This window comes from Columba livia, chromosome 4 (assembly GCF_036013475.1).
Source record: "Columba livia isolate bColLiv1 breed racing homer chromosome 4, bColLiv1.pat.W.v2, whole genome shotgun sequence".
NCBI classification, from domain to species: Eukaryota; Metazoa; Chordata; class Aves; order Columbiformes; family Columbidae; genus Columba; species Columba livia.
Genome location: NC_088605.1, coordinates 63229310 through 63255999, shown reverse-complemented (window position 1 = coordinate 63255999; position 26690 = coordinate 63229310). Strand labels below are relative to the sequence as shown.

The following is a 26690-nucleotide window of genomic DNA, read 5'->3' as shown; positions in this document are numbered from 1 at the left end:
TATATATCAACCAGTCAATAGCACAGTACAAAAAAAGCAGAGAGACTTCTTATCAACATTTCAAGCAGTTCATGTTCCACTATTCTAAGAAGAAGATTTCCTTTATTTAACCTATTTTTATTTAATTATTAAGGTAGGAGTGATGTTGATAACCAGCCACAGTACAGCCACTGAATACAAGAGGCCATTTTCATTGTGTTTGACAGTCAAGGATGTCATAGAGTGAAGGTATTATGAACTGGTATAGTCTGAAAGCCTCTTGAATTAAAAATAAAAGATGCAAACTTTTTATAGATGAACATGCCAGGAAAATAACATTGGGAAAGTGATGTCTGTCTCTGAAAAGGAGGGCTCTTTGAAGGTAAAAATAAAGAGGTATAGCAAAGCAATAAATACAATGGAGACATCAAAAGAACCCACCAAAAATGATTACATCAAATAAAAAAAGATTAAATATTTTAAGGTACAAAACAGATCAAAGGCTTCTTAAAGATATCAAACATTTGAAGCCTATGAGGAAATTAGGATGCTAAGAAGCAAAGACATAAATTAACGAGAATGCACATAGAGCCATTTAAAGTGGAAAATGAAATACAGTATTCTAGGGTCAGCCAAAATATTTGGTAGCATTCTTTCATCTTTTATTAGTTGAAATTAAAATACAGAATACATACCGCCTTGAAGTTCATTATATGATTGAATTTGCCATCACAATTATGCAAAATAAAAAGTTTAACCTATTAATTACTTAAACTTCTTTGAATGTGAAAACAAAAGTAATGAAGGAAAGGAAACCAATGACAGGTTATTTAAACACTCAAGAAAGTCTCTGACTTGGATTCAGCAGAGTTGAATGACCTGTTTTACTGGAATAGTTATACTGGTGCCAGTGCTAGAGCTAGCCCAAACAAAACTAGCTCAAATAAGCATTCTACAGCGATATTTTATGATATAATTATATTGGTAAAATATACGCATATATATATAGTGAACCATCTGTTCTGTGAAAATATATTGATTCACTGAGGTAATTTTACAAATTTTTATTTTGTGAAAGTGTCATTTTCCCTTGCTGCTTCTTACTGCAGAATAGGCCTAAAAACTGTTCATCCAGGAAAAAAATAATATACAAATACTTACGCGAGAAGGTGTTTTTAAACACAATTTGTCTTTCTAATTTTTTATCCACAGCTCCAAAAAGAGGAATTAGATGGCACAGACTTTCAAGCTTCTAAGTTGAAGTGAATGTGACCTTTTTTCCATTAGGTTATGTAGACTAGGCTTCTAAATCTTTCTGCTATTCAAGCCCCCAGAATACATCATTCGAAGGTCCTGAAGACACCAGCTAGTTCCTTTGAACTTGAGTCATGGCAAGATCCTACTTCACGTTTCTCACTGGGACAATACATGTGGATCTCAGGTTTCTCTTTCCTTTGTGGTATTCTGTCTCTTTTGCTTCTCTGGGTATGTTGTTGCCCAGGATATGTTGAAACTGAGCTAAGTTTTTGCTGGTTTGAAGGTACTAAAGGTTTGCCTGTGTTTTTATAGATCAAGGAACTGCTGGAGAGGGACCCGAGAGCCAGTCGTAGAGGCTGACACAGTCTATAATACTCTATCTGATAATAACTGGATTATAGCTCCACAATTCCAACAAAGAAACACAAGCAGTATGAAAATATAGTGAGTATCTATTTGCCCATTATCTCTAATGAAATTAAATAATGCATATGGGACCACATGTTTGAAGAATAAATACATATTAAAATTCTTAACAGTGTAAGATTAAGGCAATATGATTTTTTTAAAGCTTTCATCCAGGGAAAAATAGCTTAGCGCTTGCTTTAAGTAAGATTAGCTAGAAAAATCCTATAGTATATCTAGAACAAAGTCTGAATGGCAACAGGCAAATATTTTAATGTGGAAAGATTTGTATTGGTTTTAATTAAGCAATGACATTTTGTTGAATGCCCTAAATCTTTAATTACCACTCAAAGGCAATAAGCATGACATGAGTTATTTACTGAGTCACTGTGAAATACTGTTCAATATTTTCTTATAAATACTTCATATAGAAACAAAAGAAGGTCCTCAGTGGAAATAACAGTGATTTTTAGTAATATAGACGTTTCAGGGCCTGCTATGAACCACAAGCAAATCATTTCAGAGAATCCCAATGGCTTCCACAGGAGCTGGCTCAAGTTTTTAACAAGTATGTGCACTTGCAGTAGGTAGAGAAATATTTTTGTTTTACAGACAATGACCCAAAATGCCCAAATCATCACCAAAGGGAAATCCTGAATATATGTTGCGGGTTTGGGGTTTTTTTGTGTTTGGATTTGATGTTTGTCGTTTTATTTTACTATTTTTTTTTAGGCGGGGCGGGGAAGGTGTCACCTGATGTAAACATTGGGAAAAGCTTCAGGTCACAACTGTGGCAGCTGCATGCATGGATATAATGCATAACACAATGTGGATGAGATTTTCACACAAGTTTGGCACTCATATTTCACAGTGTTGTTGATTTACAGCCCAGATCAGTTTTGTCATGGGTATGAGAGAGACCGTAGTGTACCACTAGTACCGAGGCAGGGAAGAAAACAGACATTTATGCTAGAGGTTTGCCCTTAATCTTTCATAAAAAATAGAAGTAAGGCCTACAGCTGAAGTGTATGAATCAACTTTCCTTAAATTTTTAAGTTTATGGCCTCTGCAGTGAGGCACACAGAAAAGAGGGAAGGAAGCAGCAGTAATCTCACTGCTTGCATGTAGGTACCTAATCTGTGTGAGAAAGTGAATCTTTCCAAGCTTCCCATGTACTTAGGAAATCATTGTTTTCCAGGCTCTCTAACAGTCTGCACAAAATGCCTGATGTAGGTAATTTTCCGGAGGAGTAGATTTCTCTCCTCTGAATGCATTTTGCCTCCCTGAAATGGAAATTTGTGATTACAGTAACCAAAGGAAACAAATGAGATCAGAAAAAACCTCCAGACAATACAGACCCTAACTGGACATACACAGCTAACATTTGAAATAGCCTGGTGATTATAACATGCAGCCATTTCCTCCCCTTCTTTCAAAGGCAAATGGCATGCTGCCTGCAGAGAATGAACTCTGGCCAGGAACTGCAATAGACACTTGCTCTTGTCCTTCAGATGAAGTGGAAGCAGCCAGGCAATCCTCATTATGGACCAAACTAGTGAAAACTACGTGAGTGTATCCACTCATGTTTTCCGATTTTTGTGACTATGGTTTCACTTGGTGCAGGATATAAATGGTCGCTAAATATCAGTAGTGATCACCAGGATAGTGAAGTCTGTGACAGAAAAATGTAAGGCTAATTGCAGTTCGCCTAAGAAGAACAAGACCTGGTTCTATTACAGGCAATGCAATCCCGTTGTCATATAGGACATATATCTGAAGTGTGGAAATGTGGCAGGAGCCCGGAGCTGAGGAGAGTTACTGCTCTGGTGACCAAGAGCAGCCTTGGGGGGCTGCTGGTGATGAGGGCTCTGCACATCGTTTGTAGTCAACAGGGTGGACTTCTCCAAAAAAATCACCTCCCCAGATCACCTGAGTGTGAGAACCAGCTTTGTCATCACTTTTCTGTGACGTATCCCTTCTAATAAAATGTAGACTTTTTATCTGTAGGAAGGGGAATTTATTCTTTAATCACAGACTAAATCCAACTGTTCCTGCTTCTGTTGGCATAAGACCAGGTGGTAGGCCCTCTGAGCAGAAAATCTGCCAACTGGGAAGTCATAATAGGAAAAAACAGCTGCTGTTTTTCATGTTAAAATCCTGGGCATACAGTGGAGCCCAAAATGTGTTCTTAAGTTTTCCTTTCCTCTGTTAAGCAGAAAACTTAACAGTGTATTAAAGCTTCAATACTGCCTGATCGCCACAAAGAATGTACCTCCAAAAACACCCAGGGCTTATTTAGGACTTAAAAGATACATCTCATAGCACATTTGAGCAGTCCAGCTAGGCAATTTTAGCATCTAGTTAGTGTTTACCAACACTTGCACAAGAGCAATCATCAGTCAAAAAGGAGGAACTTCATCCTATGCTTCAATGAAGTGTAGTTTTCTTTACTTAGATGTTGCTTATTGAGTTTTCATGGAAGATTGGAAAAAGGCATAAGGCTTGATGAACACAAGGTATGCAGCATTACAGAGGCAAGAAAATTTATCTATAGGGCTTGTTCATAAGGGTCCCTGTCCCAACCGCTTGCTGGAAACACTAACACAGCTCATAAACACACCCAGCCAAACTCCAACCAATAACTTCTGTGAAGAAAACCACCTTATCAAAAGCCTTGGGGGGGGGGGGGGGGGGGGGGGGGGGGGCACAAAAAACAAACAAACAAACAAACAAACACACAAACAAAAAAACCCCAAACAACAACAACAACAACAACCAAAAAAAAGAGAGAGAGGAAAAGAGGAAAAAGAGTAATTCTTGTTAACAGCTTTTGTAATTCTAAAACAGTGGCTTCTGGAGAAAAAATAAAAGAAAAAGAAATAAAGACATTGGTAGTCTGCTATGTACAAGTTTTCAACAAGAATGTGGTCTGAACTCCTTGGCTCTACATGGGTTCAGGACTTTCAGCTTTTTACAAGATCAAGTCCCAAGTATAAGTCTTAACACTGTATCTTGTACCTATTTAATTTAAAGAAGGAAGAACCATCTAGAAATCCTGCTAACATTAGCACAGAGGAGACCAAGATGGAAGAGCTACCTTGGATTGCTTGTGCCTTATGCTGCTGGAGATATCAAGTTCATAATTTAATTGATGATATGTTTTTTGTCCTTCTGTAGGGAAAATGTTACCACATTGTTACAAGAGTAACTTCTCCCAAGCCAATTTCCAGAACAATATCTAACATTGTCCTGTGAAAGTTTCCTCCATTGAAGTTTGGTATGAAGTTCACTACAGCAACAGTATCTAGAGTCTGATCGCTTGTCCATTGAAATGAAATTATAGCTTTCTATTAATCTCATTCTGCATGAAATTCAGATGGAATCCAGGAGTGATATCAGAATTTCGAATACTCTTGTATTGTAAAAGTTCTTTCCCCTGTCACTCCCCCCGCAACTTCTTTGTACTGCTAGTGTTTGCAATGTTATACCAAGTTTAAGTGTTGTTGTTTGGTTTGGTTGGGTGGTTGGTTGTTTGTGTTTGCTTGTTTGCATTTTTTTGTGTGTTTTGTTTTGTTTTTCCCTGTAAAAGTGAACTTTATTATAAGTGTGTAAATCCATTGTGCTAGAAGTTCAATTACATTTACCTCTGACCTTTGGTGCATATTATAACATTTTCAGGCCCTTCAATTACTAGGAAAATAATAGATGAGGATTTGAATTGAAGCACTTAGAGTAACTATGATTTCTGTTTCTATTATAATTTAATGAAAAATATTGGAGAATTCAGTTTTTCATTCTTTTACAGAACAAGCAAATAAAAGCTTGGACAAGTTTTAAGACATGAAGAGAAAACTGTTCCCAGTCTTACTCTTAGGCTCTTTAGGCTTTAAAATATATAAAATAGAAAAAGTTCCCAGGTTCAAATTTTATGGCTTTCAGATGAGGATGTATCTTTGGTACCTTTTGATTCAATTTCCTAGCAGCACAGAAAGTGTTTTTTTGGGGGAGTGGAGGAGGTTGGTGGTGGGGGAAAATTGGGGTTTTTTAGCTCCATGAGAACTGTAAAAGTTTGACAGCTTTTCAATATGACATTTCCTTTTGTAAAAACTTTCTCTAATATCTTTAAAAATTACAGAAAGCTTCAGAAAACTGTTTGGTTCTGCTCCCTGCATTAGCATCTCTGAGCATGTTCATGGGAGTCACAGGTTGCTGGCCTACATCTACCTCCTAGTGAAACAGCTTCCATATTACAAAATCTATCATCACAACTGGCACTGACACCATTCCTTGAAGTGTTATCGCTTACAAGAAGAAGCAGACAAGGAACTGATGTCCTCTTTTTGCCCCTGTAAAATAATAGATAATGTCTGAAATACAGGCACAGAGCAGTATTTGAGCACTTGTTTTACTGCTCCCTGTGTGACCGTAGCTTTGAGACCTCTTTTGTAAAGTCCACCTGCCTGAGTACATGAGGATAAAATAAACTATAGATCGCTAAAATTTTCAGTAATGTCACTGTTCTTCCATTGAGAGAGTTGTGACAACTGTTTGATGCCTTTTTTCTCTTTGGGCAAGTGTTTGATGTCCTCATGAAATAGCACTGCTCAGAAATCTACACAGCGTGCCCATCCCCAGCATATCCACCCTCTGTGTTGGGTAATGATTGTTCATTTCATATCAAAATTAAAAGCTGCAAAATGTAAGAGGAACTTGTTAGACTTATTTTTGTCTGTGTAAGAAGGGTTTAAAGGTCAACTTTTTCAGAGAGAGGATAAGAAGAAGCACTTATTTGTGTTCCTTGGTAGTTACCATTCAGAGTCTTATTTTCAGTTGCTTTAAGTTTCACCTAGATTTAATTACTTGAGCTGAATGACTTCATAAAATTCTGAAAGTATTCACTCATTAGCATAGAGAAGTATTTGCAAACCTGAATTTCAAACAATTATGGATTATGACTGTCAAAAAAGTGATCAAATTTTGGCAGAGAGAGGCTGCTGTATCAGGGCTGTGCTCTTTGCCATCTATTGAAAATTTATCCCTGTTTGCCCAGGCTCACTCAGCTAAATATAGACTTTTTATTTTTCAGAATCACTGTTCTGTGGAGACTTTTTCCAGCCTTCACAGGCTTCAGCTTTTGCAGTAAAGATGTTGGCTGTTTCTGGTGTAAAGTGGAGAGGAGAGAGGAGGAAAGCTGCCTGTCACAGATGCAAAGGGAACAAGAAATAGATCTGCTTAGGAAAGAGAAGTGTGGGAAAGCTGCAGAGAGTGAACCCAAGGTAGAGGGTATTGTGGCAAGAATTTGGCAAACAAAGCTAGTGCCCACACAACTTTGGAGTGAGACAAAAGCTTCTTGTGCCTGATTTCTAAGTTGGCCAGGCGATGAATTCAGTGTGTCATTATGCTTCAGCTAATAAACCCTGCTGCAAAATAGATGAGAATTAATTGGGCAGGATATCTTAGATTAGATAAGCCAGGTCTGGGACCTAGGGAACTTGGTTTATCAGGAGAATGAGCTAAGATAAGAAGGAGTCAAATTTTAGAAGGTTCTAGAAAATAGAGTAAGTGAAAGTGGAATTAAATACTGCTATATTTGTCAGGAATTCTAAATGGAAGTATTTATGACATTTATCAGTGTCTGTGTTTACATTTCCAATATGTTTTTTTCCTTTTAGAACTGGATGTATGAGTACATATACATACGTGCCATTCAAACCTGCAGTGTAACTTTCTGTAACTTTTAAAGTCAAAAGCTGATTTATAGAGTATCATATAATTCAGGATGGCAAGTTTAAGACAATGGACATATGACAAGTATATGACAGATGGAAGAACTGTAAAATCTGGCTTTATTATCATTTCATTACATCATGCTATTGGAATTGCTTGGGTTTCTTTTCTCTGCATGGTACAATTTATTTAATTTCATGAAGTATTCTGTCTACACATGGTGGTTGCTGTTTGGTGAGGTAGAGAGATACAGGAGTTCACTGTAGGGAGACTTATCTGGCTCCTTATTGAGCATTTTTGCCCTTAAGTTATATGACTATTCTGATTAAAAGCGTGAACTTGTCCTTTATATAGGATAACTATCATCTTTATAGAAACATATACATATATGCATGTGCATGTGAGGTAATCAAAAAGTATTGTACAGATTAATGACCCCAAATATTCTAATTGGCTATCCCAAGGAAAATGGTAAAACATTGATTAAAATTTCTACTAATTATTTAGAAAAAGGTCTACATGTTTAGTGATATATAGGGTAAATCTCTATTTAGGTTTGCAAAAAATAGCTCTATTTCTAAAATTTTAAATGTGTTCCTATTTCCTTTGAGAGAGTGCTTAATATAGATATCCTCCTCACATGTCTTTCAAATCTAAATACTGATGAGTAGTGTTCTCATTCTTTTTGACATGAATATTCCTAACCTACAAAACGTAACAACAGAAATACCATTCTACATCTGAAGGCAGATAGCAGCTTTGCCAAAGTCCATAAGGATCTTTAAAACCAATATAATGTCTTACTGCTATTTTTTCAAAGTATGAGTACGGTATAATTTTACTTTTCTACTGTGTACTTAAATCTTGATACCCACGCTGTATTGTGTGTTATTTTATTGTGGTTGTGGATTCCCACTACGACTAAGTTATGAATGCATTCCAAGAATTCAGTCTGTAATATATGTTATGCAGGGCAACACACTTGTGAAAAGTATTCACATTAAATACTGATAATCTAGTGTTCACCAATCAAATATGTCTCTATCTGTAGAGCAGGTAGCTTTCTTATGTCATGAAAAGTGGTTGTCAGTGCTAAGTTAAAGGCAGTGTCAATTTTTAGTTTTCAGCCTGTCAGTTTAGGACTCAGCTACTTGGGTGCTGGATCTTTGCCACAATCTCTCAAAATTTCATCACAAGGATGACTTGGGGCCAATGTGGCCCAAAATTAGGGTTAAAAAAGGAAAATTTTTATGTAACTTACATCTGTTAGAAATGTATCTGTATTTCTAAATTTTTCTTTCTACTTGAGTGCACGTTGGCATGTTCTTGTTCTGGTCATATCTGGTAACTTTGCCTCCTGTACTACATCTGAGAGGATGGCTACTTGGGAGATCTATGTATCTCAAATTCTCGGTTCAGCTACCTTCATGTTACTATATGTGGCTATTAGGAAAACCCACTAGACTGCTGGGTGTATTGACATTATCTGTTCTCTGACAATAGCCACTGAATGCTGTTTCTTATTCAGGAACTGCGAAAACCCAATAAATATGAGGGGTGCTGTTACATTCATCCTGTCCCAGAGAGAAACCTGGAGGTTTTGCCCTGAATTCTCTTTTGTGCTGTGGATCTATACCCAAAATAGTACCTTTGGGTCCAAGTTCAGACACTGTGTCTGAGGATGAACCCTGTAAAGGCAAGTGCTGACTAGTGGTTGTAATAACATTTATAGAAAAGATTTTACAATTTCTACATGGTATTATCACTGACTCCCTGACTTAGCACTGTGGTGCCTCTGTGAGAGAAAGAAATTGTATACAAAATATCATTATTTATCTCCCAGGGTCGTTCAGGGATTCAGTGCTAAAAGATTAAACTTAGCTTTTCTGAGGTTGGAATCAATACACTAACTCACTAACTACTGCTCAAGTGGTGCTGGGAGGATATTGTTTAGTCCTGGGGCACCCAACAGTAGTCAGAAAGACAAAAATCTTAGGCTATTATTTTTGCAATAGGGATAAAATGGCCTCCAAGGTGTTGTTAAAAAGGTCCTCTTGAAAAGTTCAGATTTCGTAAGACTTACGTGAGATGTATTGGCTTATTCAGAACTTTAATTAAAAACTGTGGAAGGTCTTTTAGTTCATTAATTGAAGATGGTTGCCTGTAAATGAGAGATTAATTTATGCTTGGTTTTAATTGTTGGATGCCACCACAATTGGTGCTGCATAAAAATACATAGAGTACATACAATATGAATTAAAACAAGTGAATAATTATAAGCACATCAGCCTAAAGGCAGGAGGCATTTTAATATCAGAGTCTAGTAATGGTGCATGAATTAAGAAGGATTAATTTTTCTGAGACTGTTCAGAAGTATTTAGCCTTTATTCTGCCCTTATTTAAAATGCCTCGTATAATACATCTCAGTATTTTACATAATTTAAGGTTTCATAAAACATTTTGTTCTCTACCTATGAGGTTCTTCAACGTACTGAAACACTCCTAAGATCTACAAATCCTAATCTTTCCAAACAGATCATTTGTTCTTTGGCTTTGCATTGCTAACCTGTAGAATCAGTGCCTGTTATATGCCATCTTCCTCAGTTGGGGAGGTGTTTTGTTTACGGAAACAGAAATATACTTAGACATATGGATAGGCGCCTACATAGGTAAAGACTTTCCACAATGGTCAGAACACCACAGTTATCAGATTGTTTAGCATTAAGATGTCATGCAAAAATGCTTAGATTCTCTTTTGTAGAGTATTATTTCATTTATTTGCATAGCAAATGCACAGCAGAAAGCAGAGTTTGCTCCAGTGACAGCCATATCAGAAAAACAAGATTCTATGATTCTGTGTTCTTAAGAAACAGAAAATATGTATGAACTATATGCATTTTTAGGACACATACCATAGAGGGAAACTGGTTCAGCAGCAATTCTGCTGACCAACATCACCAAAGTATTTCACCATATGTGTAATTGTGAACCTCTTTCCAGTGACTGTTCAACTTAATAGCTAAAAGAGTATCTAAGGGCTTTTCTATATCAGGCTCAGCTTTTTGCAGGAGGCTTATATTACCAAAAAGTGAGTCTCTTACTGGCCTGAGAGTATTGTAGCAGACAATATAGCTTTTATGTAATGTACCTGAGTAGATATTGGGAGTTTTTTATTTGAGAAGCTGAGCAATGGAAGGAGATGTAGTGAAAATGAAAAAGATTCCTAAGAGGAAAAACAAAAGAAGCTTTATCAATTAGAAAATTTCACAAGACAGCAAAAGTTACATTACCATATTAACACCATTATTACATTTTTGAAAAATGCTTTACATGTGAACATTAACGCCAGATAGCCTGGATTCAAGGTATTCACAGAGCTTAGGATATTGTCACAGCTTCCTGAATGCACATGTCAGCGTATCCTTTGATCCTGCTTTGTAACATGTCTTCTGTTTCAATTCTGGGATTCTGGGCCTTTCTGCTACAGAGTCTTCCAGCTATAACAGATTATTTCAAAATATGTGGTAGCTTTGTGATGTGAACAAACATCTACTGGGATTAGATTCTTTAAAGTATATATGAATAGTAGATTAGTTGGATGCAGCTCTTGTATGCCTGAAAAGTGTTTCTGTTCCCTCAGCATGTGAGGATTCTCTACATTAGAAAGCAAATCACAATCAAAGAGCCTTACATGGGTTTTATATTTTGACCTTGGGCAAGTCACTGCAGCCCTCTGTGGCTTAGTTTGAAGCTCAGATTCCTGCATGTGCAAAATGTTAATGTTCTGTGCGTAAAGGTGTACATTCATCTTTTTTTTAATTTATTTTTTTTCTTTTTTTTTTTCCGTGTAGAAACGTGAATCCTAGAGCTGCCTATTTTTTTTTTTTTTTTTCAAAGTTTGTAAAACTTTTAACATCACTTTTGGCCAGTGCTATATGCACACTTTTGCATGTGTGTTTCCAATACCTATCTGGACATTTTGTCCCTATCTGCTGCTTTATTAGCTGAAGTTCTTCTTCAATTTACAGCACAGAGATCCTGAGTTTTGCCTCTCTGCTTAAGAAGAACTCTTACTGGGTTTTAATCTGGGCTATAACAGCTTCTGTGACCCTGGAGTTCACAATCTGCCTCCGTTCTCTGGCTATGAATGCTTCTCTTTCTCCTATGGGAAGAACAGTATACTGTTATTTTTCCTTGAAAAGAATGGTATGACCAGAGGGGTTCTGTTTTATAGCAACTTTCTCATTCTTAAAACTATAGCTGAGGATTTTGTGCACAGTTTTGGACCACTTGGGTATTATGAGGTGATTAATCTACTGAACTACTGCCCACTTGATGATCCCCTGGGATCTTCCACTCCAGGGCTCTGTAGGGCTTCTCGACATTAGGAAGTGGGTATGCTGCTCTTATCTATCTTTCCTTCTGTCTCCTGCTCCCCTGCCCCCTACCCCAATGCTTCTGATAACAATTATTCCTTTTCAAAGTGTCACTTAAGGAATAGGAGAATTATTTTTCTGCTGAAGGGATAAAGGCACAATCATCTGCGAGCTTTACTTAGCTGGCATCAGCAGTCCCAGAGCCAAGCCAGTCTTCTACCAGACAACAACTCAAAACATTTGAAGGAGCCAAACTCAAAGAGAAGCTCCCAAAAGGAAAATAAGAATCTTCTTTTTCTGATATCTCTGTCAGCAAGCAGCAGAAGCACATGACTCCCTATCTTCACAAGATGTAGAAGACTAAGTAGTTTGGGCATGATAAAAATGAGACCAACAAAGCCGCTAAGCAGCTCCTGAGAACAACAGTGTGGGTGATACAAAACCTTGTCTCTCTCAGATTTTGCTGCAGACCGTTTGCAGGAATAACCACCTCTCATCCCTTCCCTGAGAAATTATGCCAGTGGCTTAAAGAGCTTCCTGGTTATGAAATCCAAGATGTTTGACAATCATGTTTCTTGCATTTAAATAGGAAAGATAACTGCTGTTTATGTCAGCTTTCTTGTGGTTGATGTTCTGATCTTTTCATAAGAATTAAAATAAACAGGGAACAGGGGGTTATTAAAATTTATAAAGTTATACAAAGTTTTAATCAAGAACATATGTTGAAATTGATGCATCTTTTTCTTTCTTTGCTGGACAGGCTTCCTGGAATTTCTGGTTTAGCAGTTTTTCCCTTGTCGTTTAAGCCTTTCAAATATTGTTCTACAGATTGGGTGAAGTTTTTAAAATTTCTGATATACTTGTCTCAGCTGTGTCAATGCACAAATGAAGTAATCCTCGATCTTTTGGAAGAACTTGTGTCTGGTATCAAGCGTTCGCACTACAACTGTCTAGTTGCATTGATTGGTGACATCATACCTTCTCTCAGAGGCTTATTTTATATAGCCATTGGTTTCCTTATTAGCTTCTTATAATTCCTCTGCCTCTCATCTCTGCTTAACTTTATGTTGACTCTTCAGGTAGTTCTTTTAGCTTTGTTCTGACTCCAGAGACATCATCTAACTTGAGAAAAACACTTCATTTGTATTTACTTAATGCCTTTGGAACACAATTTTTAATTATGAAAAAAAGTCACGGACAAAGAATAAATAATAAGACATTGTGCTCTCTTTCATCAGGGCCCTAAAACACTTGATGATGAACAGATATATTTATCTTCCTGTATTCAGAGATTAGATTTATTACTTTTTTATTCTTTCAGTAGGCAATGTGTACTGATGTTTTTTAAAAAGCAGAAAAATACATACAAACTGGTGAAATAATGCTATTGCTTATATAGGAAGATTTGTTTAGTTGCTTGTGTTTTGCTAAGTTACACATAGGGCTTCCTTATGTTTTTTGCACTAAATGAAAAATTTATTTTAATGCTTCTACCTTAAACTGTCAGTTTAAATTCACCTGCTGAGTGCTGTCAACTCGTGTTGGCATCTGTATTTGTGCTTGAAGGTGTCCATATTCATTACTGGAGTTCTTTAGCTTAACAAAGCTTGGAATTAAATGCAACCCACAAAGCAAGTATTTATCATTCTGTGAGGCATTAAGAGCTAGTGCTGCTAAAATATTGTTTCAGGTATTAACAGTCCAGTCTGATTATGGAACTCTATCTGTTTCTGGTGGGAACCACTGCAAGAACAACAACATCATTACCATCTGTGTCCTCAGCAGAGGCTGCACATCTGAACATTTAGCATTTCAAAAATCCTACAGATGTTGATATTGCATTATTCATTTAGGTTGAGACTGCCACAGCTGTGTACTTTCCTGTATACTCTCACAAACAGTTTGGCAGCAGACTCTGATTTGAGCAGTTCAGAGTACAGAATGCAATTTGGTGGGTATGACTCTGATGTATGTATTTTGTGCCTATTTGGTAAACTTGCATGTTTGAAGAAGCAAAATGGAGTATTGTCTCTGCTCTCCAGAAATTTCAATATTCCAATGACAATTTAATGGACTAAAAATAAGCATGTCTTGTGTACATCTAAATGTTCTTGAGGTACTGAAATTACTTTAGAGAACCCTTTCAAAGCAATACATCAGCTTGTCAATCAATAAACTGATGGAGTGAAAGAAGTGGTGTATCTAAGAACAAGAGAAATGATGAAGGAAAAGGAAGGAGTAAAATAACAGGATAAAGGAAGAAAAGAGATGGAAGAAAATGTGAAATGCACTGCATATGTATGAAAAGCTGAAAGGAAGGAAGTAAATGGAACATATTAAAAAAATAAGAAAAGGAAGAACAGTTACATGAAATTATAAGGAGGAAAGGAAAAACTCAAGATTAGCAAATACTTGGTGAGGTATGGATGGACTTCAAATATAACCTTAGTTAGCTTCAAAACCACAATTTCTAAAGTATTTCTAGTGAGTAACAGCTTGAAAACACTATGCTTTTGCTCTGAATGCACACCAGGAGGAAGAGGGTATTGGAATCCAAATTGCCAAATGTCCATTGAATAAGATTCTTCCCCAGTAATCAGCACAAATATGTACAAAGCTCTGTTTGTTTAATTCTTCTGCCATAGAAACTGATATTGGAAGTTATTCAGTTGCTTGAAAGCACTTTTTTTTTCATAGCTTGTGACTGGGTTGCCAAATCCCAGGGAGCTTTGCAAACCTCACTAAAAATACTTTAAATCTATAACACTAATACATAAAGTAAAATGTGACCTCACCTCAGTGATGTCTCCTAGGAGCAGGATTGGTGCTTTCTGAATTTTAGGGAGTTGGCTCTCTTTTTTTTTTTTTTTCTTTTTGTCCACTAGTTAAATCAATGTTCATCATCAAAAATAACAAATCCACACATGCATATCGGATGATTCTTCTGCATAATCTGTTCGAAGAAAGATCAAAGTAAGAATGTCCTCATCCTATTGCTCTGAGTTTCATTGAGTGATAGCAGTTGAGATCAATGTTCAAAATGCAAGAAAGTAATAAGAATAGTCATCTCTGCTGCTACCATCTAAATTAACTGTCTCATTGTGGGAAATATTTACCTTCTCTCACATGCCAAGTAGCAGACTAGTGCAGGATGGACAGACTATAGGAATATGACTTCTGTTTGCAAAGAAACGCCCACAGGTTTTAATCTCTGTGTGGCTGTCACAAGTTTTCCTTCATTTTATCTTCTCTGGCATGAGTAATCAACATGGGAGAGGAGAGCCATCCTCACAGTTTGAAACAGTAATTTCTTGGTCTTTCAGGGATGTGGTCAACTGGCTCTTCCTTAGCTCCTCCAGAAGAAGAATGTTACTGACAGTAACTTTTAAGTGTGGTTTCAAATTATCACATAGGGCATATAGTGTTAGCTGTGAGACACATAATTTTTTTATGACATTAGTTATTTCTTAATTAGTTATTCTTAGTTTTTCAATAATATCTCCTACAGAAATGCTTGCTCCTTGAAAGAGGTGGTATTGCACAATGCTAGATAGGAAATTAAAACTAGCACTAGTCTAATATGAAGCATAGAGTTATTTTCTGATACATAGCCTGTTTAATGAATTCTTTACAAAGGAAAAAAAATGGGTTACTTTAAAGTATTTCCTTCCTTTTTTCTAAATTAATAAGCCTTTTTAAATAAGTGTTAATACCTAAAGGTCTTATTTTGTAAAGTTCTTGTTCCTATTGTTCTTGAAAACAAGATTGTATTTTTCCATATTTTAAAATCTAATCTAATTATGATGTATTAGGATATAAAATGTAAATATTGTGTCTTTTCATTCAGAAGACATGCTTGTTGACCATCACCAATATTATAAAGCTGTGGATTTTCTAATCTACTCTCCAACGCTTCATCTGTAAACCAGTGTGAAAATGAAAATATGAAATTAGTTAATGATGTGTAACACCTTTCCCCACTGCCCTTCTAAAACCCATTTTTTCTTCCTCCTTCTGCTTTTAAAAAATATTTCTACCCTGGTTTTGAATGTTTCCCCTTGATCCTTAGCCATCCATGATTCTTTGATGAAGTCTAATTTTATCAGCATTGTGTGCAGTAACTTTTGCTGAGTTTTATTAACCAGGAGTGTACTTTGATCTTTTCTTTACATGTCCATAGCTCTTGACATCAAACAGAAGAAATCCTGGAAGCTCTAGCAGTAAAAGAAAAAAAAAATGTTTTAAGCCACCATTGAAATTCATGGGGTGAGTTCAGTTTCTACTTGTGACATTATAAGAAATCAAAAGTTTCAGCACCTGAAGATGGCTGAGTTAGGGGTGAGGATCAATGATATCTGTTGTGGTTATAGGAGATGGGGAAAAAGATCTGACACTACATAAATAAGAAACCTCCAAAGAACAGCAAAACAAAACTGCCAGAGAAGGGGCAGTGGGAGATCAATGGGAATATCCACCTGTTCTGATCCTAACCCTACAAATGTTCATTTCTCAATAGGCATATTAAATAAGACACACTCCTATAAAAGGATCTGTGTAGGGATCTAGCCATATAAGTATGATCTCAAGTTCTGTGTTCATGTTATCCCCTTTCAGTCTATCTATCTTAAAAATATTACTTTTTCAAAACCCACATGGCTTCTTTATGTGTGTTGTACTAATCAAAAAGCTCAAAGAGGGCAACTGTGAGAAAAAAAAAAGTATTTTTAATTTTCTGGGAGTATTATTCATTGAATATATAATATGGAAAAAATAGCCATTATCTAGGGTTTTTTTTAAACTAAACTCCTTTCTAGTTGTTTTAAAAACATTACAGTAAAAACTGATATACTTTCAAACCATCAAATTTTCTAGATGCTATCATCTTTAGAAGTTATTTTAATCATACAGTGGAAGGACTGAGGACTCTGGATCATATTCTCAGCTGGTTTAAATTGCCATAGCTTCACTAGAAGTAGCAAAACCATGCCAATTAAAAAGAAGCTCTGGATGTGGTTAGAGCTCTTATACTTACAATAAGGAACATGCTCTTATTATTATTTATATTGCAGTTGCTCCTAGGAACCATGCTTATTACCAGGCCCTACTGTGCTGGAGCAACATATACAAAGAACAGACAAGTATTGCAATGTAATGAGAGGTGGCACCATCTTTTGTATGTTGGTGACCAGGTATCATGAGCACTGTGCTAGATTTTCATCCAATGGTTGTTTGTTTCTCTAAAATAATCTCAGTCATGTTTCTGCCTCAGGTGTGCTCTGCACAGAAATTCTCATGCTCTGCATGACTTCTGTAGGAAAACACTTCAAAAGTGGCTTAGAGGGAAAAGAAAGAGCTCTTCATTTCCCCCACTTGTTTAGAAAGAGCTCAGTCTTACATTCAATAAATTCTCTCTTGCTTGGAGATTTTATACATAGAAAAGGGCTGATTCCTTTAGTAAGGCCATGGCAGTATCTCTCTACATACAATATTCTTCAGAATAGCTGTGGACTATGAATTCTTCAGCTAACTCATGCAAGTTTTCTCCCTCTTCCTGTAGAGTTTACCAAAGCCTACGGAGAAATCTCCATGCACTAAGAAACGTGAAAAATGATGCTCTTGAAGATTGCTTTGGCTTTTTTTAAAGCTTTTGGGGATTGCACCTAACCTAATATCTATTTTCATTCTCTCTGTGGCTGAAAGGGGCAGGGCGGGGGAGGGGGTATATTCCCTTCCAGTTTTTGTTTTCCAGAAAATGTATGCTGTTCCACTTTACAAATAACCAAAACATTCCAGTATGTGTAAGTCTACAAGTACTAAGTGAAATTTCTTGAGCTCTGGAATGTTTCATTTATTAAAACCACAGTTCTTAGCATAATGGTCAAACTATACACCTGATTTGCTTTTCAGAATTGCAAGGTAAGAAAAATTGCCAAGAAGTGACCAAAACAGCATAGCCGATAATACTGGTCCCTGTATCAGACAACACATGGTTGTTTCCGCAGACTGCAGCAATGCTTCAAAATCTTTCAGGCACTACATCCACAGCATCCTTTCAGTTTTCTGCATGCATATGGATTATTCTCTTGTGGAAAACTTTTCTGCTTTGAAGTGTCAGAGATTTTATTTTTTCATAACTTTTTTTTTTTTTAATTGTTATATCTTGTTAGCTGCAATAATAACATTAAACATTTTTCTCTTAAATGTATGCAAATTGCAGCAAAGTACTCCATGCTAATGGACCAGACCTATCACCTCATGAGATGTCAGAGGCAAACAAAAACATAGCTAATCACATCGTTATCCCTTGTGTGAGCTGGTCAAAGCAAAAAAAGCAAAAAAAAAATCAGATGAGTGGCAGCCCTTACCTAGAGAAGAATGCAGTCAGAATAGCTGCAATATGCTACAGTGGAATATATGACAAGGTATGTAGAGGAATATTTATACAGCATTTTCTCAGACAATGGAAGATGTCTTTTAGCCTCTGACAAGGAACCTGCATGTTTACCTCAGACTATATTCAATGTCTCACTAAAGTCAGCATTTTCTATTAACAGTATGTGGGTACTTTCTTGAAGCAGGGCATAAAGACCTTGCATTCACTAAATTTCCCCAAGATTTTTCTTTTAAAATAAAAAAGAAAAATTACATTAATGAAATATTCAACCCAGAATCCTGCTGTAGTTTCAGATTGTCATAAATGTACTTGGTTTTAATAAAGATAATAAAGGTTTTGTGGTTCCATAAGATTTCAATTATAAATTAACATTAAATGGAATGTTAAGGTTTGAGTAGGTTATATCCTTTGAACTTAATGGCCCAGATCCTTGGCTGCTGCTAAGGAACACACAAGGCAACTCAGGTGAAGGGTGTTCAAGGATGTCTTTCAGCATTTCTTACCAAACTGCTTCTCCATACAGGATAGAGAACCTAGAAAACCACTGCAAATTATGGCCAATGCTAATGGCAGATACAGTAAATGCAGCTGAAGGATATGCTGTGGACTGTGTGCCTTTTTGCTGCCTCTATTTTAGGATGATCAGATCTCTCACAGATTACTGCTTGGAAATACCTGTGATCTCAAGATATCATGATGGTGAGTGAAATTAATCAACATTCATGCTATCGTGCTATTCTGGCTACTTCATGCTATTGAGTGATTTTTTTTTTTTTTTTAATTTTATTTTTAATACTGCCTCTAAAATTTCCTTGCATGAGTTTTTACAGGTAGTCAGCTTCAGATCATCTTTATGGCAGCATAAAACTGTGAATTATTGGGTCACGCATCTCTTTAGAGGCAAAACACATCATGAAATAGTGCTCATCACCAGAATTACATAAAAGGAAATAAATGTTTAGCTTCTCCACTTATTTTCATTTATTTTCTCACATGTCTTATGTTTAGTATGTCCTTGTTAGGCTTTGGTAAGAATGTTATTGGGACACTAATGCTGTCTTATGCACATCACAAAATATATCCTCCAACCCCTTCTTATTTCCCTCCCCCCTGGGTAATTGTGTGCTTGATTTGTTCAAAAGAAAGCTGATGGGAACCAGCGAAATGCGTACACATGGTATCTCACAGGTGAATGTACTAGAGTCAGAACTGTTTCCATTCCTCACGTGTTGTAGTGCAATTTGCTGTCAGCTTGAAGTTATTATCATTTTAAAAATACATTGTCTAGACAAAAAAATCCCATCTACCAATGTTGTTAAATGTATTCAGTTGCTAATGACAACTTGTTTCTCAATGTTTTCTTTCAAAATCCAGGGTAGTGAATGGCTCTGTTAAACCCTGAAACTTCACTATTTCTTTTAACGTATTCTCAGGTAGCCCTCTGTTGCGAGGAAAGTGAATGGGTTCAGGAGGCTGGAAAACTTCATAGTGTTTATCTTTGCATTTTCTCCCACAAAGTAGGATATTTTGATCCTATTTTTTGCATGAACCAAACACCTGACATTAAGGTGTCTGAAACATGCTTAGATTTTGCAATTCCATCATGGAAACAGTGTCCTCTAACTTGGCTCCCCTGGTTTTCGATGAGGCTTTTTACAACCACACACAACCACGATCTAAGTGGAATGAAGCTCAGGCTTTTTGCTGTGAGCAACACAAGCGTGTGCCCCCTGTGAAGGAAGCTCTGCAGCACTAAGTAACACTAATGCTTTCATGCTAGGCAGGGTCTTTGCCTAAGAAGTTTCTATGTTCCAGAAGGGAGCACTGTCAATAGTTTATTTCAGCATGAAATTTAAATGAAGGATTTACATTTCCAAAGATGCTTAACACTCTTCTGATATGGAAACATAAGTTTATTTATCAGGTATTTTCTGTTTTTACTCATTTTGTTCCTCTACTATGAGGAATGTTGTGATAAGGGTTTTTAAGTACCTATGATTGCCAAAAGTGTAACTTTCTGTGTTATCAGTATCTGTTATTGAAAAAATCTGATATTACATACTGTTTCCTGTAGGTTATTTGACAGGAAAGTCTTCCATTGATGCTGTACAGTTGACTAGAAGGGAAAGTGGGTTGCAGAATTAATTCCGCAGACATTCAGAAAAATGGGGGTCTTCATTGCATTTAGAAATGGAGGATTCTGATGAAGTAAATCTGTACAGCAGGTACAATGCTGATTTGTTTTTTTCTTGTGAAAAAAGCCCAGGTCTTATGAAGGGATCTTTCCATCCAGAAATATCCATGTGCCTTTAGCTTCCACTTGAAACATAGGTTCACTGCAGTGCAGCAGCCTGTCTCCAAATACTTGGTGCTTACAATGCTTAGAATAGGTACTTTCACTGGAAATTCTATCGGTGCTCCACTGAGGGCTTGGCACTCTTGTTCTGCATGAGCCTTTTGACTTTTCTAACCCTGGTGCCATATGAGCCTGCACAAGAAGTGCAGCACTTGGAAGAGTCCAGAAATGTATCCATTGAAGCTGGAACTGTTTTTCTACCAGTATTACAAAGTCAAATCCTAAACACCAAGCACTATTGCAAAACAGTGTTGCTATTTTGTTTCACAAAGTAACTTATATGATGTTATGCTTCAACCTATTATGTTCAGAATGTGATTTTTTACAGTTCATTGCTATTTTATTTTAGCTGCACATTTTTCTCAGGGATGAGTGAAGCCCTAACATTTCACAGATCTGCTGCATGTGCAATACAATGTGCATACACTTCCATTCACCGTCATGGCCCTTTCCAACCTGTAGGAAATTTTTAACCTTCTCATACACGCACACTTTATGTAAGGTATAGATTTTCCAACAAAAAGCCCGTGTGTACAGGTGTCTCAGCACATGCTTTCTAACCTTTCTAAAAGGCGCTCTGGGGACTTACACTGGATGCTTTTTTTGAAGTCTGTGCTTGGGGCCTTTACAGCCCCTGTTTCTGTGTGTAACTGCTGCCTGGGTCAGGGAGAGCAGCAACTGCTTTTCAGGTTTTTGGTACATAAGTCTTTCTGTAGAGGTCCACACTTCAGCACATAAAGCTTTGTGCAGTGAAGTCTTAATGTACTGAATAAGGCGTAAAGACTTGAGGAAGTAACTCTGTATGCACTTAGGCAGTGAAGCCTGACCAGCACCTGAAGACTTACGGGCTGAAAAGAAACCTCTGCGGATATGTTAGGTCTCTGAACAACTAAGTGTTTCCATTAATCAGGCCATGACTTATCAAGGTATGATTACCTTCAAACATGCTAATTGTATAGCAGTAGATGAAAAATTTGCTATCAAGTCCCCAAAAGAGAGGTGTCATGTGTAGGTTCAAAGGTCTAGCCGAATCCCAAAGTCGGTAGCAAATGTTAAGGAAATGGATTTCACACTCTCTCTTATCAGTCACAATCAAACATCACACTCAGGGTCATGTCTGCTGACTATTGATTGTCTTTTTTTCATCTGCCTAGCTGATGAAATTAGGACTGTGTCATGTGAACAGGAAAAATGACAAACTTTAGCCTGCTGGACCCTGACTGTACCTTTTCCATGAATAAATGAAGAGAGAGGTTTTGATAATGCTGGAATGAAACCAGAACAAATCTAGTATTGTATTTATTAAAAAAGCAAGTAGTGCTACAGGCGTCATTAAATGTTTTATAAGGAAAGTGAATCTGGAGGTTATGTGAATTTTAATGTTTTGCTTAGACTGAAGGTCATAAACTGATAAATGTTTCCTAAGTTGGTTATCTAGTTGTTTTATGCGGATTCTAACAAACATTTGAATTTCCTTAGGGGCAAATGTTATATGTGTTGTCAGGTCCCAAATATCTTCTTTTTAATTTTGATTTTGTTTTGATTGGTGGAAGGGTGGGGGTGTTGGAGAATTGTTTTTTTTTTTTTTTCAGTGACATTATCTTCCAGATCTAATCTCTGGATAGCAAATGGCTGTTTTCACTCATTCTAATATTCTTGGTGTACTAAACAGTTACTGAAGGTTTCTAAAACTGCTATATGCATCATAGAAATATTTGGGATCATAAAGTAAATGGCTCTGAAAAGGAATGGTTATGCGATTTGCAACTTTACAACTTCAAAGTATTGATAGTTCCAAAATTTCTTTAAAGGCTCGGTGTTATGCCATCCAGCTCAATAAAAACTTTCCCACTGAGACCAGTGGGCATAGCATCCAACTATTAAATGTACATCTACTATAATGAATTCAAATACATATAGTATCCCATTAATGTTAGTTACTGATGAGCCCCCAATACATTTTTCTCTGGCTTTCTCTATGACCTCTCCCAATCTGTATATGTTTTTTATTCAAGGATTCTCAGGTACAGGTAAGAGCAAATATATGTACATATTTTTAGTATTACACTGTATATCTTGCCTTCTAAGTTAAAAAACAGGAATTTACTCTTGCTCTACTTCGAATTTTCTGTTGCTAATGAAAATAGATGGTTATAAATATTGTGTCCTTTATATCATTAGTAAGCTTGGTTTTAGTGTTCGTCAGACAATCTTATTAGAAGGCTGAAGTTGAATTGTCCTTTTTTTGCTAGGCTTTCCATAAATTGCCAGAAAACAATTTATTCAGTCTGTCTTTATTCCGTAATTGATTATGCGGATATTATTTATCGTACTGCTGCAAGCACATCTTTGCATAAATTGGATGTGCTTTATCATTCTGTGTTTCATTCTATTTACAAATGCTCTATTTTCTGCTCATCATTGACAACTTTATTTCATGGTAAACTTGTCTTCATTAGAAGGGCTTTAAGCATTAAGGTTCATTTATCAGCAAGAGAATTTGGAGAAAAGCCCCACCATATTCTCTGTCTTTAGCAAATTCCAATACATATGCTTTCAAATCCTATAATCATTTTTCTCCATATGAAAACCCAATTATTTTCTTCTTAGCACCCCCATCCCGTAGGTATTTCTTTTAGCTGCTGTTAAAATTTGCAAGTGATTTCAGTTTTGTTGTTTAAATAAAAGAGACAATACAGTAAGAAGATGGAGCACACCTGGCATTTTCTTGAGTCTTAATGACTCTGTTCATTAGGTCATCCCTGTTAAGAGAAATATCTTCTGAGACTAGTAATTTACTTGGTTAAAGGAAGGGTTCACTGGGTATCTACACTGTTTATTGTCTTTTTCCTAGTCATGAATGCCGCCCATGCATGATATTTCAGAATTTGAGTGAGTCCAGGGAATGCATTCACAAGTATGATTCATTTTCAAGCATGGAAAGACCTTTTCTCTTTACAGCTTTTTTCTTTGTAGCTGAAAAGGTAGTATTTTGTCATTGCTTTAGTGAGATGTAATTACAGTAATTCATCTGCAGTAAAAAATTTCAGGTTGGAAAATCTCATCTGTGATTGCACAGGCATAAATGTTATGTTAAAACATAAAAGCTGATATTAGTATAAATAAGGGCTCAACTTCCTGTGGTGTGTGAGCCATTTCCTACTTCCACTGGAATTAGCAGGCTGTGGAAGTGTTCATAAATTCACAGGCTTGAGCTCCAGAATGCACATCTCAAATCATAGCCCTCTCCTTTTTTCTGCATGAAAGTGGAGGACCCAGCTGCATTTCTTTTTGCTTTAGAAAGAGTTTGCAATGCCAGCACAATTCTCCTTCTTTACCCAGTACCAAGAAGACTGAGGAAAAGTAGCAGGAGAATCGATGTGTTCTCTTTTATATTGAAGCATTGCTACTATTTTCAGCTGTGTGACACCCCCTGTATAGAAGCAGTGAGAATGAAACGGGCCTTACTAGCCTGATCATTCAGATTTGATGTGTACACACGCATGCATGAGATAAGGAAGTCTTTGGTTTAGACATATATCATCAGAAGATAATAGAATACCCAGTTGCCTTTGAGGGTGCTAATTCAACATGTGCATTACATATGGAACTATTTTCAATTTCTTCTTCTGGCCTCTATAATCACTTTGACAGTCTTGTTTATGTATGTGTACAGTTGGTTATTAGTATAGGCTTATATTTGCAGCAGGTTCTTGCAAGTCCACAATCGTTTTGAAATCCTCCTTCTAAGGAGAAGAAAATCCATAAACTAAAGAAGCAAATGACCTATAATCACCTTTAAAATAACAAGCAGAGTTTTAGAATGTATATGTCATTTATACAAATGTATATTGGTATAGGTATTTATAATATATAGAACATATTTGTATTAATAAAATATATGTGGTTTGGTTTCCTCAATGTCACACAGGATGTCTATACTTATGCTTCTCTTTATAGGAACGACATTTCTTTAGGTGGGTGCTCAGCTGCTCCTATTGCAGGGCTCTGATAAGGTTTTTCTGGAAGATTTCCTCTTCTCCCCCTTGCCATTTCAACTAGTTTCCCATTCCACAGAAAAATATACCTTATCTGATATGAATATGGAACCTATGTAGTTAAATTTTGGTTTCTACGAGCAATGATTGCTTGCTTGAATGTTCAGAGAAAGAGAATCTAAAAGAGGCCCAAGCATAGCTGGAATGAATTAAGACTTAAATTTCAGCAGGTATTCATTGAAAGCTTTTTTTTTTCTTTAAAGGTATTCAGTTCTTCTGATGGTAAAGTATTCACCTTGCTCATGATTTATGAAGGACCGTCTGGACTTTATTGCTAATTGTAAGTCACTGTGCAGGCTCACAAGCTGTACAAAGAAAAATAAAGTCCCTAACCATACATCTTCTCTTTGCATCCCCTTCCTCAGGGCTTGCTTTATTTCCAAAACCACAAACTCTAAACCAGAACAAATCAACTCAAACTGCTCAGTAATAATCTCTTGAGGCCCTTCCAGCCTCAGCCAGCTCGGAGAAGACAGTATATAACCTCATCTTATGAGACTTTCTTTTGTACCAACCTTCTCATTCCTTTCACAATGTCATCAAAATTACCATTACCAGTCCATTAACCCCTTACATGCCAAATTTGCTTTAGCCCACAACACACTGTTCTTTTGCAACAGCTGAACATGCTAATTTACCACACTTTCATGCACGTAACTTGCATTCCAGAAGACAATGAGATATCTTTAAGAAGAATCAATACTTCAAACTAGTGCCTTTCAAAACCTGAAACTGCAAGGACTACTTTTGAAGGGAATGCAGGGAGCTGCTGGGAAATAGCGAGACTGGAGTAGCTTGGAGTAACTTCTGCCCTGAGTAATCGACACATTACAACTTGTGGTGATCTTGAATTGCAGGAGTTTCTGGTTTGTTTTTAAATATTACTATTATATCATTATAATACTACATCTTCATCTTAGCACACTGGAGGCAGAAAATGAACTTAAGACTGTATGTTGTTTGGATACTATCAAATAGGAGATAATAATGAAAATGCATATATTTTCATGTGTACATCTGTTTATAGATTAAACTTTTGGCATATGTAGAATATTGAACATGAAGTTTAAACTCCTATATTTGTGTGGACATGTGATGATACATATTCTGCTTTCTTCCTAGGAAGAGGTAACCTGCTGCACGGTTTTGAAAACCCTTGATGGATCATGTGAGTGGTTCTAGAGAAGAGCTGTACTGTCGGTAAGTTAGATATCAATACACAGCCTGCACAAATCAAATTCACTTGGAGTTTTATTTGCTTCTGTAGCAGCTGAACAAATATCATGGAGATTGCACTTGTGCTACCATAACTGGTAGTCTAATTTCTCCCATCAAACCAGTTTCATTGAGCCAGAAGGTCAGCACGGAACAAGATTATGACAGTGTGCTATGAGTGCATTGTAAATAAAAGCTGATAGCTTTCAAGAGAGGTAAGATACATCGGAGGACTTCATGATGCTCTATTGCCACTATAACATGTAAAACCTGACACCATTCTACTTTGCAGCAGCAGTTTAGTTGTCATCGTAAGAGGTAAAAAAACAGACTAAAAAACTCCTCTTAAAGAAAACCTCTGAAAATGAAAATCTAAGGAAAGATTGTTAGATGGAAAAATTAAACATGAAAAAAAAAATAAAACAAATAATATTAAGCAGTACTTGAAAAATTATTAAAGTTATGCTAACTAGCCAAAAAGGGAACTGCCATAAGCCACTAACTCCTGCATTCAGAGCCCAGCTCTGTTGACAAAACTCTCACTAACTAAATCAGGTCTTTCACTTCAGTCTGAAACCTGGAAGATGGTTAGTTCCTTTGTCTTCATCTGTGTGGCTGATCTTTAATTCCTGTTGAGAAATACTTTCTACAATGTTTAATTGCAGAGGAAATGGGGATGATGTAGCTCACCTGTATCTCCCAAGGGGAAGGTGGAAGAGGAGAGCTCTATATTGACACTACTTAATGCAGCCTTTGAGCTTCTTGATTGCTCTGTACTGTCAACAAGATGGTTCTGGACCTTAGAAATGAAAAAAAAAAAAAAAAAGTTTTCTGGCCCTGCCCTTTTCTCCACCTCTCCAGTCAGCAGAAGGAAAAGGACTGTGTGCCATGGGATACATTTGGAGGAGCAAGAAGATCTATTG

General features: G+C 36.6%; 1 long non-coding RNA gene across 1 annotated transcript; it reads left to right on the top strand.

Annotated features, from left to right (window-relative positions):
• Nucleotides 1-1010: 1010 nt before the first annotated feature.
• On the top strand, nt 1011-26690 carry LOC110357106 (uncharacterized). Its single transcript, XR_002410553.2, has 6 exons — nt 1011-1680; nt 15925-16010; nt 17962-18166; nt 18662-18837; nt 25675-25752; nt 26433-26690. It is a non-coding gene; the product is annotated as an uncharacterized LOC110357106 (long non-coding RNA).